The following is an 11,753-nucleotide window of genomic DNA, read 5'->3' as shown; positions in this document are numbered from 1 at the left end:
GTGACGATGGACGAGCTGCCTAGGGTTGAACCTAACCAGCCGGGGGTCTGCAGTGGCCCTATCTACGTTCTTAAATAAGTAAGAGTTACCTTGACCGGAAGGACCCGCGGCTGCTCCGGATTGGGCCCTCTCCTCGCTCATCCCCTGGGCGACCTCCAAGGTCCTCTTCCTGTTCCTCACCAGAGGAACTTCCTCACCTTCTTCCTCGCCTTCGTCGTCTGCGACCTCCTCCGCGACGATCGGTCTGTTGTCGCGAGCTGGGGGAGGCCCCCGGGGCCTTTTCAAATTCAAAGTCTGATTTGGGAAAATCAGCTTGCAGAATACCATCGTCTCGTCCGTCACGAGCACGCGGTAGTCTTTCCCATTGGGGGGCAAGTTCGCCAGTGTATCGTATTGACCCCCGAGGGTCACAGACTTTTCGGTCCTCGCGTAAATGGCTGCAAGGTTGGTTGAAATCAGAAGTGGAATAAGGGACGAGCTAAAATAAGATAACCGTTAAAAGGCGAGCTAAATCAAGGATCACTTACGAGGACGGTTGAAATAGTGATGATCGCAGTTTCGGAACCCAGTTGACATAAAAAACTGGTCTTTGAAGTCGTTTGGATGGCTCGGCAGCTCGATCACTGCTGCTGTGTTAGGGAAGCGGGTTAAGTAATAGAACCCGTCGCCTCGCCCCCGCTGGTCCGGGCTGGCTTTGAGGCAAAAGAAATATAGAATATCAGCAGGAGTGGGGACCTCCCACTCATGCTTTTGGAACAAATACCTCAATCCCTCCAGCAGACGGTATGAGTTGGGGGGGAGCTGAAATGGGGCCAACCCCACATAGTTCAGAAAATCAGCAAAATACTGATCCAGGGGGAGGAAGGCCCCTGCCTTGAAGTGTTCCCCGCTCCAGGCTGTGAACGACTCGTCGAGCGGCGTGCAGCTCCGCTCCCCATCTGCAGCAGGTCGGGCGATCACGGAGGTCTTTCCCAGAGGAATGTTGTGGTTGAGGAAGATTTTTGTGATCTTTGCCTGGCTGGTTATCTTCGAAACGATTCTCTCCGCCTCGAAAAACGCGTCAGGGGCCACCTCGGCTTGCTTCTCCACCGCCGGCCCAAAGTGAGGAATTGGCGAGCTAGTCACCACCGCCTTTCCTTTATCCTGCTGGGAGGACGAACTTCCCACATTCTTCTGTGGCAGATTTCTCTTTGGAGCCATCTGGTCGCCTATCGAACAAAAGAAAACACTTTAGAAAAGGCGACCCAAGCAGGAGAGTGAAGCAAGTATTCTGTACACGAGCTGGGGTAAGCCCAGCCCGTGGAGAGTGGTGCCACGCGTTCCAAGGAACACGCGCCTATGCCCTCAACAGATCCCAGATTACTCGAAATTCGTGTGTCAAAGGACTCAGAGTAAAAAATTGCCTTGGGGGGAAAGTTTCAACAAGCAAGGCATGGCAAAACCGCTTTTAAGGCGTATTCCCTAAGCTACCCGGTTTTTGCACCCAAAATTCCTAAGGATCCTACCCAGAAATTGTTCCTAAGAAAGAACCATGGAAACCATATTCTAAGACGATGTCCCATGGCAAGTGGGCCCTAATCTAAGAAGGGCTGTCACCCTCCATATCCGCGCGACCCAGAAAACCTCTGCATGTGGCTACAGTAAAAAATTTTACCTAAGCTACAGTGGCATGCTCTCAAAAATAAACAAGGACAGAAGACTTACAGTATATGGTTAGATGGTGAGTGAGGTTGCTGCGCTGGTAGGAGCTTCGTTGGCACAGTGGTCTCCGAAGTTTTGAAGGAACTCGTGCGCTTAAGCTTCGTGAACGAAGAAGATGAGAGCAATGGAAATGAGGGTTTTGTTCTTCGGAAGGTCAGAGAAAACAAGGAAATTTGAGAGGTTTTGAATGGTAAGGTGACCCGTGCGTGGGATGACCACCCCTTTTTATACACGGGAAGGATCACGTGTAAAAGGCCCTTGGGAGACCCTCCACTCGAAATGTGAAACGACGGCTGGACAGTAGGCTAGGCCATTTAATGCGGTTCTCGTAGAGTGTACCGTCGCCACCCACGGCGTTCCACGTATCAAACGCCTGCGAAAAGCATGGAATGCGAAGGGTTGTGGGAGAAGTCTAAAAGCCCCTACTGTGGTCTCCCATATCTGACGTCATGAACCACGAGCAGGAGCTTGGGGGGCAGATGTACGCCCTGGTTTTCCCACGGGCTGTTTAGCAGGACGAGCCTCGGACTAAATCATGTTTTAGTCCGAGGCTCCCACAGGCCAGAGGCTCTATTTTCAGGACGGGCCCTTTCTAGCTCCTAAGTCGGTCCTGTTTCCAGCTCGCTCTTGTTGCACCAGGAGCTGGGAACAACATCCGGCGACCACTGACGGATCAGCTCGGGTTATGGATTGCTCCGGTAGTGAGCTTCTCAGGAAGCTCTGACCCTATGGGAAGTCAACACGCAAGATAAACGTGCTTAATCCTGCCATCACGTGTCTGACATCCCCCTGACTTCTCGGACACGCAGCAGGAACGTGCGTATTCAGACACCCACGGACGGGTTGGGCCGTGCGGCCCATTATCTCCTTCCATACTGATTAGACCACACTTGTGTGTCAGGTTTAGGAATTAATCATGAATATCACAGACTTGATATGACAAATGGTAAGGTCACGGGATGACCTCCCTACCAACTTCCAGGTGCCTTCTCCTATAAATATGGAGACCCTGGGAGTTGATAGGGGTTGGAAAAATAGTCTTGTAAGAACTATATACTTTGTAAACCAATTACCCAGAAAAGATCAATAATATTGACTAGTGGAGTAGAAGGATTTTAACCTTCGAACCACTTAAAAACGTGTCGCCAGTCACCTAGTTCTTCCCCCAAAGATTTCATATCTGTGACGGTTTTACTTTTAAGTACTAATCTCTTTCTCTTCTTCTCTTAATTATCTGTTGCCGAAGAACCGCGTCAACACCATGGTTCCGGTCATTGAAGCAGTTGCTATGGTTCTGAGAGTTGTGAATGTTGCTATTCATGGCCAGAGGTCTAAGTCTTTTATCAACCCCACTATTCTGCCCTTTGTTAGTTTTTCTCTTGTTGCTCTCGTGGAAGTTCTTGTTTCAGTTGTTCTCTCTTCTAGGGACATTATCCTTCCATATTCGTTCTTCCAAATATTCAGCTTCAAGAGCTCTATCCAGTACCTCTGCATAACTGACCACTTGAACACTGGTCATCCTAACGTCCCTCGCGATCATCGGTTTAAGTCCCCTTACAAACCTCTGGACTCGCAATGCATCAGTTGGCACCACTTCAGGGGAGAATTTGGCCAATCGATCGAACTTCTGTGCATAGTCAGTGACCAAAAGATTCCCTTGTACCAAAGTTATAAATTCGTCAACCTTAGTTGCTAGCATAGATGGACTGTAATACTTCTTACTGAATGCCTGGACAAACTCCGCCCAAGTCATGGTATTTGTATCACGGGTCTGTTTATTCACGTCCCACCAAATCCGTGCATCCATCTTAAGTAGATAAACTGCGCAGGAAACCCTTTGGCGGTCATCTAACTCCATATGATCAAAAATAGCGTCAACCGACCTTAACCAATCTTCTGCTACCATTGGATCAGCTTTCCCCTCAAAAGTTGGTGGGGCTTGTTTCCTAAAGCGTTCATATACTGGTTCGAACCCATAGGTTACTGGTAGTGGTGCAGGTGGTGGTACTGGCGGCTGAGGTTGTGCCACTGGTATTTGAGGTATTTGGTGTGTTTGGGATGTTTGTGGTGCTTGTCTAGCTTGTGCTAATTCCTCATCTCTCGGTCTCAACTATTCTCTTAACCTTGCTACCTCTGCGGCCAGGTCCACAGATGGTGCAAGTGGAGCTGTAGGTTGAACAAATGGCATTTCAATGTCAGGGGTGGCCGTAGTTTCAGACCTTGTGGAGGCACCCTTTCCTCTGCCTCTTCCTCTTCCCTTTCCTCCTCTTCCTCTGGTCGACATGATGAAGTTCTAAGGCATCAAAGGAAAAATCATAAGGAAGGAACATTGCATATTGGTTTGATAGATATTGCAAAATCATATATTCAAATCACATCATTTGCAACAAAATATCCATAGCATCCAAAATGTTTAAATTATTCCAAAATTAACAATCCCAAAAGTGTTTAATTAATCAAAACATAAATCCCTTAAGGTCTTAGAAAATTATTATTCCATCTTATTTATTAGCACCCCATGCGACGATTACGAACTGGACTCTAGTCCTCAATGGTGGACTCATCCCCTGAACTATAATAAAAAATGTTCTCCAGGATGGGGAAATAGTTGGGAGCGCTCGCCATAATATCCATCCTCGCGTCCAGACGCGGTATGGCTCGAATTACTTCTTCAACTGCCAACTCTCCTTCCTCGTCATGCACCGTCTCTAAACGCTCCTCTAGTTCCCCGTCATCCGTCTATACTAGCACCAACTCCAGACGACTAAACTCATAGTAACCCAGAAATTCATGGTGCTAAACTCCAGGTCTTGTTGTTAAACAAGGTTCCATGATTGATCCCACTGAAGAAAGGCCTCTAGGTATATCGACAATGCTTCCCTCATGACCCAATGTTGCTCAATGGGCCATAGTAAGGCTCCCCTTTTATTCATCATCCCTTGGATGCGATCACAGACCTCCGTTGTCGTTTTCAAGGCTGCTATGCACCGATCGTAAGGGTCCTCGTCAAGCTGGACTTTAGGAATCACGCGGATCTCCTTAAGCAATTGTTTCTTCGTCGTTTTCAATACAGGAGGCATCTTACTACTGTTGTTACGAACTAAAAAAATTAAATAAAATGAAAACAAGTAATAACACATAAACAAATACTTACGACGCGGTGAGGTGAGATTTTCCCGTCTTTAGTGTGTATGGGGGAGTCCTTGGAAACATGGGCGACCGGCTCTGATACCATTTGTAAAATGGCTTGAACTAGTACTTAATAAAACATTCATATTTTCAATGGTTTATAATAGAAAGCCATTATTATAAAGGTTTCAGTGGGGTCTCGCTTAAAACATGCAAGTTGGGCCCAAAAGTTTAAAAAGAAAATATCAGTTTTATGCAAAGTTCTAAAACAAACAAAAGTTTAATTCCCACTAACAATTTTAAGAAAAATCCCATTAAACATAACATTATTAAAAATGGCGTTTAAAGTTGATCGTTTCTCGTCCATAGGATACCCCATGCCATACACACCAGGACAACAGAACTCCCCACATCACCATGTGTGCCAAAAAGAAACATATTTGCTACCTGGAAGGGAAAGTAAGGGGGGTGAGCTAAAAGCCCAGTAAGGAAGTACAAACAACAAGCAAGCAAGGTACAACAATTTACAAACACTATCATTCATCTTTATACATCATAGCATCATCATAAAATTGGCATCAATATCATAAACATAAACATAATGCCACCATCATATTATAAACATCATAACATCATAACAAAATCATAAACATCACCAAACATCATAACATAATCATAAACATCACCAAACATCATAACATAATCATGAACAATTCCTTGTGAACATGGCCCGCTAACTTGTCCATGCCACCCTTTGAGGTAAACAAGAGTCTCTGGTCCTTGAATAACCTCGGCATGTCCGCCCATGGAGCTACGTCTTCATATCCTTAGTAACCCGGGTTATGTCTTCTTTATCCTTAGCAACCCATTTTGATGTGTCGTGTTCATCACACTAACATCCATTCATATCATACAATATTCATACAAGCCAACATATCATCACATTATGGCATTCATAATTCATAACATTTCATTCACACAACAGTCTTACCATTCATAATATAACATTCACAAATTCTATCTAACTTCCTTACCTCAGGTCCAAGCTAAGTAAAACCACAACTTCTCAACGAGCCTATACCATAATCAAAACGACATTCCTTAGTTTCACATAATTACTATTTTTCCCTCTCATATAACTCATGTGTGCATGGGCCATGCACACATGGTAGGAGTTACACACAACACAAACCTTCCACTAAAAATCATACCAAACATAGGTTCGGTTTTACATTCCCATTCCCAAGAACCCATACTCCTATAACAAACACCCCTAAAGAGTTTCCTATCTCCTAACTCCTCATCTACAAAATTTTGACCCTTGGGCCTTGCAAAAAGAAATGAACTATAGCGCCAAGTATGATCCTTCCTAATAAACGACCCATCTATTCTTCTTTTTCCCATTCTGATCATAATGTCCCCAATCCTAATGACCTCCCTGAATCTTCTAGTGTAGTTTTCCACTCTTCGAAGGTTCCATTTGGTTTGAGAAATTCAATCACAAACCTTTCCTCGTCTTTTGATAACTTCGAAAATCGTCTAACTGTCTCATCTAGTTCTACCAATCCTTCCAATGCATTACTCTTCCACTTTCTTTCTTCTAGCTCTACATGGCCTATCTTTCTTTCTCCCCTTGTTATGTCTGTTGAGACGAATGAGACTTCAAAGAATACAACAATGTATATTCTCCCCAAAAAGTTTCTTTCTGTGAAGTTGTTACTTCTTCCTGAGCTTCACCTTTATTTAGCCCAATCAACATCCATTCAGATCCTTCTTCCACACCGCCGATCCTTCCTTGTCTTGATCCTACCCCATCTGCTTGACTCCAACATGATCAATCCATTTTTTTCCATTACTTTTCCTCCAAACAATAGTGCACCTACCTCTTCCACCTCATACTTTGTTTATGAAGATCACCTCTTTTTAATCACCACAAGATTTTTAACAATGATGATTTTCAAACTGGAATCTCGCTTCCTCCTACACTATTTCAAGAATTACAGCTTCAGTCGTCCTTTCTTGTGAGACTTGCCTTGTAAACTTTAGTATAAAAAATGTTGTTTTCTACGCTCATTAACCAATCATTATCTATTGATTAAACTTAAATTGTTACACTCTATGTGCTATTATGGGTCGGCCCAATTTTACTCACTTATCTTCATGTTATAATCTTGAATACTAAATTGGGTGAGGTTTTATCAATCATTGTTTGTTCAACACATACCTCATTCTATAATTATTTTTAACCTTCTCCCATCAAGCATTCATAGTTGTAACATTCAGTTAATTTTTTTTTAATTAATTAAATATGTGATGAAGTTATTTTTAGTATATGAAATAATATTCGGTATATTATTTTAATTAAAGATATTGTGAGTAGATTGCTTAGATAGTATCTATGGAGAACTTAGACTAAAATAAATACAAGTGTAGATTGTTTATTTTAGTGCTTAGTTTTGGTAGTATTTCATTGCTAGACCCTTCAAATAATTTCATAATATTATTCGGGTATCATAGATGAGTCTTGTGAGACTCTAGACTAAGACTTTATGAGTTGGATTCTAACACATAAAATCTTAAATTATTTTTGGAACTATGTTGTGGAGCCAATACTAAATAATGAAGCATTATTTTGAGGATTAGACTTTGATTAAGCCATTTTATTATTTATTGGCATCATGGCTTAAATATAGACACCTAAGGTGGTTATGGGAAGCTATTAAGCTTAATGGATGGTTACTTGGCGTTAAAATATATGCATTAGGTGGTGTGGACAATCTAGTAAAACACGTGTGGCAAGTCTTTGGAAGAATTATAGTAGCCATTTTACTAAAGATAGATGTATTGGTAAATGGAGAAGTATACACGACATAGGGTAGTTATTAGAGGTTTGGAGTTTAATTATAGGCTTTATATCATATATAAGATGATAAATGGATAGCTACGTGTATTATGAGGCAAGGAATCTCAAAACTAGAATGATAGTGAGGTGGAGGTTGCACTCATGATTTGGGGTAGTTATTGGAGCTTTGGAATTAAATGAAAGATCCACTATATAAACTTGGTGATGACAAGAGAAGATAGGATGGTTTCTCATTCATACACACTCATTTGGAGACAGAATAAAAAGAGAGAAGTTGCCTTGTTCTCTTGGAGGGTCACGGAAAGACCAAAGAAATGGGCCACTATATTTTGGAGATGGAAGTTACTAAATACAAGAGAAAGAAGAAATAAAGAGAGAATCTTGTGTTCTCTAAGGATTTGTGTAATGACCTAAATTTGCTAATAAGACTTGGGGCCTTGATTAGCTTGCATGTGGGGCAATAATTGTTATATTGTATTAATATGTGAACTAAATGAATATGTGATTAAATATGCATGTGGGCCCCATTTGGCTGTTAGGGGCATATTTGTAATTTTAGCTCGTTGAGAGCATAAATGTGATATATGTGATATTTGTGATATAATGGTGATATATTTGTGATGCACGTTCCAAGACGGTCCTAGGGAGCTGTTTCGCTAAAAGTCACAACGGGGTTAAATACTCGGCTCGGGAGGAGTCTAGGGGTATTTTGGGAACATTATAACTTGAGTACGAGAATTATTGAGAAATGGTTAGTGACACTTTGGTAACTTGGGTAGCTATAGGTAACTCTTGAGGATAGTTTTTTTAAGTGGGAAAGTAGTATTCTTGCAAGAGATTAAGGAAAAGTATAGGATGCCCTTGAGGATTAGCTAGAATCTAAGTTAGAAAGGAGGGTAATTGGGTCATTTGGCTTAGGAAGTAGATAAGCTTTGGCTGAGGGAAAAGCTTAGAACGTACTCACATATTAACTTATGCAAGAATTGTGTTTTGGGAGCTCTAGAGAGAACTAGAAACCAGGAAGGAAGGAGGGAAGATCTCTGGAGTTTTGTGGGATCAAGAGGGGAATCAAGCCAAGGGAAAACTAGAGGATTGCTCTGCATATTGAGGTAAGGAATTCATCCATATCTTCTCTAAGTTTCCAAGCATGTTTTGAGAGTTTGAGAATGGAAGTTGAAAGCTGGATTTGTGGTTTGTTATTTTGAGAATTCAGCTTGGGAATCAAAGGGGCTTAGCTTGGAGTTGGAATTGGAGGAAGCCCAGGGTCGAATTTTAGTTTGAGGTAAGAATTTCGTGCACCTTTGAAGTTGATTGCTGGTGTGGTTTAAGTTTTGTAAGGTCTGGTTTAAGTTTTATGAAGTTGTAAACCAATTTGTGAATCATGGGTTTGAATGTGTGTTTGGGCTTGTTATTGATGTTTTCAGGTTTCCATAAGGTCTATTTGGAATTTTGGATTGAATTTGGGACTTAGGTATGTCTTGGTATTGATTTGGAAGTGTTTTGGCTTAGGAAAATGTTGGGGAAAAACCCAGATTTCTAGGTTCGCGTATGGGCGTCGCGGCCCTGTTCTTCCATGCCGCGGCGCTAGGATGCATCAGGGGAAGGGCACCATTATGGGCGCTGCAGCCCCTATGGGTTAGTGTCACGGCGCTAGGCCAATTTCTGGGCAGGGTAAAAATGTAATTTTGGGGTTTTGGCTCAGGGGGCTCGGGGATGCTTCCGCTACCTTGTGCGGGGAAACGGGAGGTCCCGAGAGCTCGGGATTGGTTCCAAGGGATGATTATAAATTGGTTAGTAATGAGAGTGCTATGTATGTGTTGTGACTAGGTTTTCAACGAGGCTCGGGTTAGAGGACCGTGCTCGAGATTTCGGTGCTCAAGAAGCTCGGGACACAGGTAAGAAAACCGTTGTACCCATAGAGCAGGGCGAGGCCCCATAGTTGTGTTGCAGGGCACGGCCCTATATGATTATGTGCAGGGCGTAGCCCATTGGTTATGTTAATACATGTTTAAGTGTTTGAATAATTATGCTATGTATGCAAATATGTGAATGATCGGCAAGAGCCGGGATCAGTGAAGGTCGAGAACGGCAAGGGCCGAGAACGGCGAAGGCCGAGAGCGGCAAGGGGCCGGGAGCAGCGTTTAGCACCGGAGTGCGAGTTGCCAGGGTAAGACCCTAAAGCATACCTGGGATATTCTTATGGTATGGATTGCGAACCCAGGGCCTGGTAAAGCGCCTGGGACGGCACGACCGTATGTGTGTCTAGTTTGTTGGTGAATTTGCTTTATGTTGTGTGATTGACATGCATATGTTATCTATTTGTGTGGAGTTTTCTTGCTTGGCTTCGTCTCACGGGTGCTCTGTGGTGCAGGTAAGGGCAAGGGGAAGATTGGCCAACCATGAGTACGGAGAGCGTGAGGTGACGCGTACATGTCTGGTCTACCTGGCCGCCACGGCCAGGGTTATTTTTGGGAGATGCTTGTACTGAATTCTATTTTGTCGTTTAGTCGACCTAAAACATGTTTTGAGTTGTAAATATTTATAAACGGTATTTTTGGGATCCCTAATGTAAAACACTTATAATTTTCAATGAATGTTTATATTTTTGAATTATGTGAATTTAATACAGTTTAGTTACACTTTTAAGTTAAATGCTTGGTTAGCTAGTTAAATGCACATTTTAAGCTCACTTAGTAACGGCTCTAAGGTAGTAGGGCGTTACAACTTGGTATCAAAGCGAGCCAAGATTTATGGTTCCTGGAGATTGACCGAACATGTACGCTCGTGTTAGTGACATGCTCGACTTAGGGTTGGTTGGAAATAATTGACTTATACGTTTGAATATGTGCTTAAATGCCCTGTTTGCATGTTTATTTCATATGGAGCATGATGAATGAGTTAACATATGCATGATGTCAGGGCATGGCCCGTTGAGTGTTATATGCTATTGGTATGCTATGTGGATTGTTGATTGTGGTTGACTGATGTAATTGGGTGGCTTTGGATGTTGTTATCATGCCTGATGAGCGGCATCGTTGATTGCAGGCATATTTGTTGAGATGCCTCGACAATCATTGAGACTCTGCGGCAGTAGGGCCGAGGATGACAACCAGGGTTAGGACCCTCCACCTGCCCCACAGAATTGGCAACAGATGTTTGCCGAAATGGAAGCAAGATTACAACAAACAGAAGAAGAACTCTGACAGTTGAGGCAGCAAGCCCCTCCACCGGTCACTGGGTTGCCAGTTCAATAGGTTGTGGCGCTAGTGCCGGTTCAGCCTGTGATGGAGAACAGGTGGGAGCCTTTGTATGAAAGGTTTAGGAAGCAGCATCCTCCCACCTTCGAGGATGGACCAGACCCACTGCGGGCAGAGCAGTGGATGAATATGGTTTCCTCTATCCTGGATTTCATGAGGGTTGAGGGGAACGAGAGAGTTGCCTTGCCAGTTACATGTTTAGGGAAGATACCCACATCTGGTGGGATGTAGTGGTTCAGAGAAGGAATGTGGTAGTCATGACCTGGGAAGAATTCAAGAACATCTTCAACGAAAAGTATTACAGTGTTGCAATACGAGCTGCGAAGGTTGACGAGTTTATCAACCTAACTCAACCAGTTGACCGTGACAGAATATGCCCTGAAATTTGATCAATTGGCGAAGTTTGCGCCAGATTTAGTGCCGACAGATGCGGCAAGAAGAGACAGATTTGTACGAGGATTGAACGTCATGATCGCCCGTGACGTGAAGATTACTTTGGATCCAAAGACTACCACCTATGCTCAGGTTGTAGATAAGGCCCTTACAGCTGAGGGGGGCAAGGACCAGATTTGGAGAGAGAGCACTATTAGGCGCGATCCCAGGAGGACAGTGCTTCCTTTTGTTGGATCAGTCGAGGTAGTGGTCCTAGTGATCAGAAGAGGAAAGCCCCAAATTCATTTGTTCCTCCCAGTTCGGATAGGAGGGCACGGGGTGCTTTTAGCGGCCGTCAGAGCAGAGGGGACAACTGGAGGAGCTTTCTAGTATGTCCTCGGTTCAAACGACGACACCAGGGTGAGTGCAGG

The sequence above is a fragment of the Humulus lupulus genome, chromosome 3, assembly GCF_963169125.1.
Source record: "Humulus lupulus chromosome 3, drHumLupu1.1, whole genome shotgun sequence".
In the NCBI taxonomy this organism is placed as follows: Eukaryota; Viridiplantae; Streptophyta; class Magnoliopsida; order Rosales; family Cannabaceae; genus Humulus; species Humulus lupulus.
This window is presented reverse-complemented; position numbering follows the sequence as displayed.